The sequence below is a fragment of the Vombatus ursinus genome, unplaced genomic scaffold (assembly GCF_900497805.2).
Source record: "Vombatus ursinus unplaced genomic scaffold, bare-nosed wombat genome assembly UNPS02014772.1, whole genome shotgun sequence".
NCBI classification, from domain to species: Eukaryota; Metazoa; Chordata; class Mammalia; order Diprotodontia; family Vombatidae; genus Vombatus; species Vombatus ursinus.
Window position 1 is genome coordinate 30,428,593 of NW_020954550.1, and position 10,585 is coordinate 30,439,177.

General features: G+C 37.0%; 1 pseudogene; it reads left to right on the top strand.

The window, feature by feature from the left end:
• Positions 1–8,946: 8,946 nt before the first annotated feature.
• On the top strand, positions 8,947–9,361 carry LOC114044138 (annotated as a pseudogene).
• The last annotated feature ends 1,224 nt before the right edge of the window (positions 9,362–10,585 follow it).

Below are 10,585 nucleotides of genomic sequence, written 5' to 3' on the forward strand. Positions count from 1 at the left end.
GTACCCAGGTCTTTAGATGCCGAGTCCAGTGCTTTTCCTATAATATCATCATTTATTTTACAGAAGTCAAAAGGATAGATACTTTGTTGCCAAAATTTGGACTCGGAAATTGTGGATAAGAGCAGATTTCATATTTGAACTCGGTATAAAAGGGAGATCTGCTGCCAAATCTTTACACAAAATGAGTTCTTATATATTTTATTTTAGGAAACCAGAATGATTGAGTTCTTCCCCCCACCCCATTTCTGTGGGTGGGCCTATGATTTTGAAAAATTTAGGAATCCAGGACATTGAATTATCCAGTCTCTTCTGAATGTCAATAAAATGAATAGTCATATTGATCAAACATAGATTCACTCATGAAAATAAAATTATTAAGGAAGTTCTGATATTGGAATCAAAAGCTATATCATGTTCACTCTAACCCTAGGAAGAGATTTTCTTAAATAGCACATAAAATGTCCTTGAATTGCCCCCCTTAAAATTCATTTCTCATCTTGAAGTCAAATTATTTGAAACTGTGGTTCCTAAGCAGAGTTTATTAATTCATTCTGGAAAACTATTTTACCTTTAATCATGTGGAACTTGACTTCAAAAAGAAATTTAAAACCCAGCTTTCTCTGAGCTTTGATAGGTTATATCTGCCCTCTTTCCAGGTTTATGACTCCACAAGCCCCAATACAAATAAATGGTGCACATTTCCTTCATCTCAGCCCTCTGAAGAAACAAGATAAATTTTTTAAGAGAACAATCAAACGAGAGAATTTCCATTAGGAGGTTAGAACAACAGATTTGCTGTCTTGGTTTTCACAGAAGCAAGTGAACAAGGAGGAAACATTTTCAGCTCCATTGTTTAAGCTCAATTGCTGAATTTAAATCCTACTTTTCTTCTTTGCAGAGAAGCATTAAATAGGAACTTTCCATTAAATGACTGCCATTGGTATGAGACATGTTCCAATCCTTTTCATTTTTAGCACTGTGAGGCATTCCTACTAAAAGTCATATAGAAGTCATGTACATTATAAAAAGTTGCCCTTGTTTTGCAACAAAACATCAGTATGTGTATGTGTGCGTGTTTGTGTGTGTGTGCACACGCGCAAGGGAGAAATCCCAAAAGGCATTTGGAATGCACTGTTTATGGGATGTTAGCAGCTACTTGAAACTGAACTTTTACTGTGTGTATACATCCTATTCTCAGATCCCACAGGAATTATACACAGATATCCACAGTCCCTGACGGAAAACATGACAGCACTCATTGGGTAATCATCTTCTAGCCAGACTCAACTCTGCTGCCAGGAATTTTTAGAAATGGTATGAATGTCTTTATTGTGTCACCCACGTCACAACCAGTACTTTTAAACCACCCACTATCATAGGAATAGTTTTCTTCCTTCCAGGGACCTGGCTTTATCTCATTTCTCTTTGCCTTTTCCAAATGTAGTGTTTATTTCTGCCTACCAGAACTGAATAGGGTACTTTTGCTATCTCTCTAGGTCCTAAATGTGATAGTCCAAATCAAAAACCCAACCTAAAGGTGCTTTCAAAAATTATCAGATAAGCTGAAGCATACAGATATTGGAAAGGAACTAACAGTTTAGATAGAGAAGATTGTTGTACCAGCCTTCTATTTGTAATTTCTGTTTTGAGGAAATTGCATTTTCCCAATTGCTAAAGAAGTGTGTGAATTAAATATCACTGGAAATCCTCATTTTTTTTGTCTTTTCAGCAAATAAATAAATGCTTTTCCTACCCCAAATGGTCATCATCCAACAACATGAAGCCAGTTCTATAGAGTACAATGTGCGTTAGCATTTTTCACATGAAATCATAGTTAGAAAGGCCTTTAGAGGTCATCTAGCATAATCCTTAAAGAACAGATGAATCCTATCTACGACATCCCCACCAAGTGGTCATCCAGCATCTGTTTAAACATTTCCAGTGACAGGGAATGTACTACCTCTTGACGCATTCCAGTTTCAGATTGTTTTTATTGTTTTCATATATTTGACCAAAACCTGCTTCTGAAACTTCTATTTACTGATTATAGTTCTCCTTTCTGGAGCCAAAAAGAATCCCTCTTCCATATGTCAGCCATATTTGAAATAGCCAAATATTTTTAAATAGTTATCGTCCCCGCCCCAACAGTGGAAAGAAAATCTTCTCTTCTTCAGGCAATCCCCAATTCCTTCTACTAATGTTCACGTGGAATGGCTAACCCCCAGGGTTGCCTTTCTCTATACAGACTCTAGCTTGTCAAGATCTTTTCTACATGTTCTATTGAAGTTGGATTTCATAATAAGGCAATCTGAGTAATTCAGGATTGAAGTGTTAAAATAAAAATTTTAGTCTAAAATCATCTCTAAGAATACAAATATGCCTTACATAATAGATATTTTCCTCAGAACTTTATAAAAATATGATTTACATGCATTTTCCATTAATAAATTTGCTGCTTAAAGGACTCCAATGGTGAGTTATTTTGCAGAAAAATAAATCTTTAACATCAACAGGAGCACATCTCTCTCCACCTTGATTCAATGTTGAGAAAGAGAAACCTCTTTTCTGCTCAAGCCCTCTATTCAGTGCAGTTTTCTCACAAACCAGGTAAATCAATGGAAATTTTAAAAATAATAATAGCTAGCATTTATATAGCACTTTAAGGTTTGCAAAGTACTTTACATATGTTTTTTCACTGGATCTTCACAACAATCCTGGGAGATAGGTGTTACTATGATCTTCATTTTAATAACAACAATAGCATTTACATATTGCTTTAAGGTTTACAGAACACTTTACAAATATCTCATTTTGTCCTCATAACAGCCCTGGGAGGGGTTATTACTATCCCCATTTTACAGATGAAGAAACTGAGGCTGAGAGATGCTAAGTAACTTGTCCAGGGTCACACAGCTAGTAAGTATCAGAGGCAGGATAGGAAAGCATTAACTCAACCACACCAACAATGTATGTTAGTAACAGGAAAACCTGTACAATAAAATTATCCTTAACCCCTTATAAACCAATAGGAAAATAATTCTCCAAAACCAGTAAGGAAAGGGAACAAATTCCTTGGTGAAGAGGGGATCTCCTCATGGGTCAGGTGGATGAGGCTCCACCTCCACCATCATCAATCACAATCTCTTAGCCTGCCTCTTAGCCTGATATCTGTTTCAGCTCTGCCTCCTTTCCTGCCAATCACAGTGAACTCCCTGTCTATCCCAAAGCTTCCTTTCTCAGCATCCCTGAGAATGACTGCCTCCTTAGACATCCCTCTGTCCCCTAGCCACCACAGTTGCTTGCCACTTCTAACACCACTGCTCACCTCACATTTTGGGGGTCCGGCTAGCGGAGCTCCATTCAGCTTTGCTCTCTGGTTCAGAATTATTTATCTGCTTGTCTGGGAGCCAGTGGCAGCTAGGAGGCCCATTGGATAGGGTGCTGTACTCGGAATCAGAAAGTCATGAGTTGAAATCCTGTCTCAGACATATTACTGTCACTTAACTTCTCTCTGCCTCAGCTTCCTCATCTGTAAAGTGAGAATAACAATAGTACCTACCTCACAGGGTTGTTGTGAGAATCAAATAAGAGCGTAGGTAAACTGTTTTGTAAACCTCAAATTGCTATATAAATACTAGTTATTATTTTTAGTACTCTTTCAAAAACCTCTGCAGCCATTTGGCTTCAGGTGGTTCTTCATGTTCTCTAGCATCTTTTTCACTAGTCTCCTAGATCTACCCAGGTTGCACCTAAAAAGGGTCCCTCTGCAATTTCTAGGAGAAGATTTCTCACTCCTCTTCACAGAAGACTTCTAGCCCTGACTTCTATCTGAGGTATGACAAGCAATTTTCTTTTTACTTCTTTCCTGCCTCAGAGGCAGGCACTATACATTTCCACACTGAGCCTCACATTGCATGTTTCCAAGGTTAGAGTAAAATATATGCAATGCTCTTCTTTTATCCTTTCAACTTCCATGATGCCTTACCTTGTAAATGTTTTTGAAGCTTTCATGTTTCAAGGAGAAGCCAAGACAATTGGGGGGGAAGGGCAGAGAATCAGGGAAAAAAGCTTAAGTAGTCAGAATCTTAATGGCATTACTACCCTGGCAGCTAAACTTCATCCCTTTTACATCTACATGTTAACAATATTCATGTTTGAATAAAGAACTGGTCTTGGAGTTAGGAAGAACCTGAGTACAAGTTCCACCTCTGCCACCAACTTTGTGTTGGTGATTTTGTGATTCTGGGCAAGGGACAACCTCTCAGTGCTGTAGGCATTTCTTTAAGACTATAAGTTGCTGACCTACAATAATAGTTTCCTCATCTGGGAGTTCCCTAGTTATCAACAAAATCAAAGAACAAGTCCCCATCCCTATTCCCATTTCCTGTTCATGCTGATATTCAAAACTTGAATGTTGACTCTCATTATGATGGGGCACAGATCCCCTGAACCCCAGAATCAATCCCACACTAACTGTTACGTAGTTTCCTGCTGTTTTATCAATCTCCTAGATTCCAATGTTCATAAGTCAGAATTATATAAAGTGGTATGTTTGTTGTTGTGTGTTGTTGTGCAGTCATTCAGTCATGTCTGACTCTTCATAACCCCATGGAAACCATAGCACACCAGGCCCTTCTACCCTCTGCTACCCCGCAAAGTCTGTCCAAGTTCATGTCCATTGCTTCCATTACACTATCTATCCATCTCATCTTCTGCTGTCCCCCTCTCATTTATAGATAACATTAAAAATTATCTGGATGAACCTCTACACCATATTGTCTGAAAAATACTAATGCTGAAGATTGTTTTTGCCCTGAACAATTTAGATTATATGTCTACCCACAATGACTAAATTTGGACCTTGTCTCTACTTCACTTTCCGCTGTTCACCCTAATGCTGTCCTTTTCCTTTTCTCTGTCTCCATGCTTGGTCTTTCTCTCTGACACCCCTTCTTTCATTCTCCTTCCTTCTTTTTTGTTAATTTTATTATTTCTTTATCTGTTCCTTAAACCCGCCAAGAGGTTCATGGACAAGGACAATAATTATGCCCACTGCTCACTGCTATCACAGAGTTCTGTTTTCTAGCATCAGAGAATTCTGTAGCCAAATCTTTGGAGAATCTAGTCATTTAGGAACAAAACTCTTTTAACAAGAACTCATTACAAGGATCTCTTATAGATATCCTACTGTAGGATATGATGGCTTCACAATCTTATGATCCTAAGACCTGGATTGCAGCCCCAGTTCTAACTCTTTCTAGCCGAGCAACCATGGACAAATAAATGAACCCTTTGCTATCTAGTCTTAACTTGGTCTTTACTGCTTCATACTAGTCACTTTCTTCTTCCCTAATTGACTCTACAGCACTCCTGATAGCAGGCTATCATTCCAAGCTTCTTTCCTCCTCAAGCTTCACTACGTCTAACTTCCCTCTCAGCAGAGGACTCCACTTCATATTTTACCAAGAAAACAGAGGCCATCTTTTACACGCTCCCTCTCCCCAAGTTTACGTCTCAAATTCTCCTCAACCTCATTCTCTCATTTGTCCCAGTCTCTGAGGAAGGAGTAAACTAGACCTTCTAGTTTTATTCATTCAACAAGCATTTATTAAATACATATTAGGTATCAGACAGCATCTCTTATGTGCCAGTGTGAGGCTCTGAGGATAGATTAAAAAGATAAAAATAAAAACTCCATATCTTCAAGGAACTTACATGTTACTTAGGGAAAGCAGTAGGTTCTCAGATAAGTAAGATTTAAAAGATGCAAAGTTAAATATTCTGAAGCAATATGAGAGAAGTCTAACAACTGGAGGGGGGACAGAAAAGGTCTCATATAGCAAATATTTCTTGTTCCTCAATGCCATTTCCAGACTTTCCCATTACTCAGAAACTTCTCCTCCTTTAAGGTTCATTCTATCCAAATTGAATTACCCCATCCAGATCTTGGTGGCTGTTATCTACTGATCCCCAAGACATTCTCCTTCCTTTCTCAATGAATTCAGTGCCTAGTGCATAGTCTTTCTCTTCACCCTAATTCCTGCCCTCTTAATAGGGGCCTTTAGCATATATGTTGATGTTTCATCAGATACCCTGACTTCAAAGTTTCTCAATCTACTCAACTCCTTCAGTATAACCTACTCCTTTACCCCACCTCCACTACTACCTACAGGAGTGGCCAAGCCCCTTTGATCTTGCCTTCACCTACTAATCTTCTTCCATGAACCTCTAAATTCCTTTACAAAATCATAATCTTTTATCATTCCATAACTCCCTTTGCTTTACAACTCCTAAACCATTTCTTTGTCCTCACTGTGATCTCCACTTCTCAGTCCTTTCCCAGCCCTTCTATGATTATATTCTATCCCTTTCCCAATTGTGACCACTTAGTGAGTTGTTTCAATTCTACATTTTCCTCTACTCTCAAATTCCTTGTTCCTTGTACTTTCACCAACCATCCCTTGCCAAACCCCGAGCTTGGATTACTCCCACTATCTACCTCCTTCAGGCCTACTCTTATGCTGCCAAATGGAAATAAAGAAAGTTATGAAATTCCATTGACTGAGTCCACTACAAATTTTTATCTAATCTCAAGTAGGCCCTCCCTGCAGCAAGGCAATCCTACTCTTACCTAATAATAAAATACTTTGCAAATCTTAAAGTGTTACATAAATGTTAGCTATTAATCGATTCTCTATCTCACTCACCATAGCCTTGTCTTCTCTCTTCAAGTCTAAAAACACTCCCTCAATCCACCCTATCAAATGAGGACTTACTCCATACTTTACCAAGAAAACTAAGAATGTTTTCATGAGCCCCCTCTTCTCCCCTTCTCTTCATCTTACATTCCCCTGGCATCACTCCCCACTCTTCCTTCATTCAAGTTTTTGATGAAAAGTTTGCCTTTCTCTTCTCCAAGACCAACCCTTATGCATATACTCTTGACCTCATTCCCTCTCATCTTCTCCAGTAGATTGTTGACTTAATCATCTTCCTCCTTTCTCTAATCTAACTTCTCCTATATATTGATTTCTTCAAATGAATACAAATGAACTTAGGTTTCCCCCATCCTTAAAAATACCCTCACTAGGGCTGGGGTTGATGGCATATACTTGGCATATAGATGCCTCAGCTTGCTGGAGAGGCTGAAGTTGGTTGATCTCTTGAGTTTAGGAGTTTTGAGCTGCAGTGGAACTATATCTGATCAGATGTTTAAGCTATGTCTGGTACCAATAGAATAAGCCTTTAGCCATCAGGCTGCCTAAGGAGGGAATAATTGGCCCAGATTGGAAGAACAGAGTAAGGTAAAACTTTCAAGCCAATCAGTATTGGGATCACATCCATGAGTAGCTGCTGTTCTTCAAGCCTGTTTAAGATAGGAAGACCTAGACTGGAAAAAAATTTTTTTTTAAAAACCCTTACTTAGTTCTACCACCCCATCAACCTCTCATCTTTTATATTTCCTCTCCTTCTCAACTAAACTCCTTGAAAAAACCATTTACGTAGTTTTCATTTCTCTGATTCTGTAGTTTTTTTAAAAGTTTTCCTTTCTTGAAAAACATCAGTAAGTATGAATATTTCGCTATACAAAGAAAAGAAAAAGATGGAGTGTATGAAGCCATGAATCTCCACTCTAGCTATAGCTTGGGATTTTTTTTCTATTTTAAATTTAACATAGTATTTTCAACACTACTGTGTTTGTCTATTTCCCCTTCTGAACTTCCTTCTGCTCTCGTCTGTTTATTTTTAATGATTTATTGATACTTATTTTCCCTTTCCCTTTTTTTAGCATCACTCTATCCCTCTAATCCCAAATAGTTCTCCCTCCCCCACAAAAATAAAAACTTTCTTCGCAACAAAAGAGTCATTAAAAACCCACATATCAACTAAGTTTGAAAAATTTATATCTTGTTCTACACCTCTTATCTTTCACTTTGCTGCTAAGAGATGTCAGGCATGATTTGTCATCAGTCTTCTGGTTCCTGATTGGCAGTTGCATTTATCAAAATTCTTAAATCTCTCATAATTATTCTCCTTTTTAATGCTGAAGTCCTTATATGAAATTTTTTCCTACTTTTTCTTATTTTAATCTCTAGCAAGTACTTCCCAGTTCCTTTCATAATCTTTTATAACTTAATAATATTCTATTATATTTTATATAATAATTTGTTCAACAATTTTCTCCAAGAATGAGTATCTCCTTTGCTTCTAGTACTTTATTGCAGTAAAAAGTGCTGCTAGAAATATTTTTATACATATGAGTCTTTTCCCTTTTCTTTGATCTCTTTGAGGGATAAACCTATTAGTTACATACATGAGTCAAAGGGTATATATACTTTAGTGACTTTGAGGTTCCCTTCACTCTCTTCTAAATCTCCTGAGATCTGGCTTCTAGACTCATCCTTTCACCAAAAATGTCCTCTCCAGAGTGACCAGTGGTCTCATAATTGTTCAAGGAAATCACAAGATTGTCAATCAAAGTTTGACAAAAACAATAAGAACAAACAATAGTAAACCTTATGCAAGAATTGAACTCCCTGAAAATTACAACAGGCCAAACAGAAAAAAAGGATTCTACGATGCAACAAGAGATTTTAAAATTAAGTCAAAAGATACTTTTAAATGGAAGAAAATGTAAGGCACATACTATTTTTTTGAAACAACTTTACTGAAACATCAAATAGGAATAATCTAAAAATCATCAGACTTTTGAAGATTAAAACAAAAGAAAAAATCTGGATTTCATATTTCAAGAAGTCATAAATTAAAATAGTTCAAATCTATTAGAATCATAGAAAGGAAAAGAAGAGAAAAGAAAAGTGAAATTGTTACTAAGGTTAAGTCAGAAAGTTGTTATTTATTCTGCAGCTGGACCCACCAGTGGCTGAGAATAGTGGTGGCCCACCGATTGAGAGCCAGGTATGAGAACTCAGGAAGGTGTTCATCATGACAGATGATTTCAAGAAATTCTTCCACAAAAAAAATTAGTGTTGATATCTCAAGTGAAGTACCAGATAGTGATATAGTGCCTGTTATCAAGGGGAAAGAAGAGACAAATTGCAAGAAAACAAGCTTATATCAGGTATTCAAAGAAAAAGAAACTGCTGAGTGGCCAGTGATAAAGCTCCTGAATATGCTTTGAGACCTGGTTTCTTATCTTCTTTTGAATTTACAACAGGCGAGGGCAGTGAACTTGGACTTCTGCCACCACAATACACACCAGGTAGTCCAATTCAATTGGTTTCCATTAGTGACTAGCTTCACAGTTAGCAGCAGCGCTAATACTGGACTGATTTCAAGACCAGAATAGGAACTTGCTCTATTATTTGATGAGCTGAGGCCAGGTTATGGATGTTACTAAATCTTGCATTGGCTGTACCTTGGACTATATTGTTATTACCAAAGCAGCAACCTTGACTTCATTAAATAACATACTCAGAAAAGAAAACTTTCCCAACTTATATTAAAGAATAAGATATTCTTTATTATTATTTTCAAACTGATATGTTATTATGTTGGGTTTTAGTCTTAATTCTCATCTAGCATATGTTTCTGGAGAGACCACTAAAATGATTCAATAGCTTCCATGGAATCTAGTTCAGTCACAACTAAGGGATAAGATTTCCATTCAGTGGATCAGAATCAAAATGGTACAGTGCTTCATTTGAGTCAATATACACAAACCTAAAATATGTATTTTGACCTTCTGCATATACTATTATTTTAGTTGAATAATATTTTTTTTTGCTTGTGCCATAATGTATTTCTTTACTGAATGAGGACAATACTCAGCTCTGGCATTTTCATCAGATATATTTCTATGCACTCTAATGTATTAAAGGCCCAGAATGGGTGTATTTAATGCTCTCCCCACTCTGAACCCCTACATTTATGCACCTTGTTTCTTTCAAATAAGATACACTTATCAAGACTAATGGTATAGTCAAGGATTTCATCCCCCAAGTCTCAGAGATACTTATATGGCAAAGCTTTCCTCCTTGCATTAGCACCTCTAATTCCTTTTGTTTCTTGCCAAAATTGTGGACATTTGTGTATAGACGTTTGAGGGAATGAGTTTGACTACTGGCTCCTTTCTTAGATTTTTATCTCCTGCAGATTTCTGAGTATTTCAGCTGCTATTGTTTTTCTTCATTCTTTGAAGCTACCCTCTAACTTTCAAAATACCTGGCAAATACATTTGGTGTTTTTTCCACATCTTATTTGTTTATACACATTTATTATCTGTCCCTCCCACTTACCCCCCAATACTCTACCCCATGAAAAATGCATGACTCATTTTAAGAACATTACCTCTCTGGTAGGTATGCTTCATAATTAGTCCTCTTGGCTTGTACTTTATCATTGCTTTGATCAGAACCCTACTCTTTCAAAGTTCTTCCTCTTTATAATGTGGTTGTCATGGTATAAGTTGTTCTTCTGTTCTACTCATTTCATTATGTATCAGTTCACAGAGATCTTTCCAATTTCCTCTGAAATTGTCCATTTTATGATTTCTTATGGCCTAATAAGTTTCCTACATTTACATACTATAATCTGTTTAGCTATTCCCCAATGGATAAATATT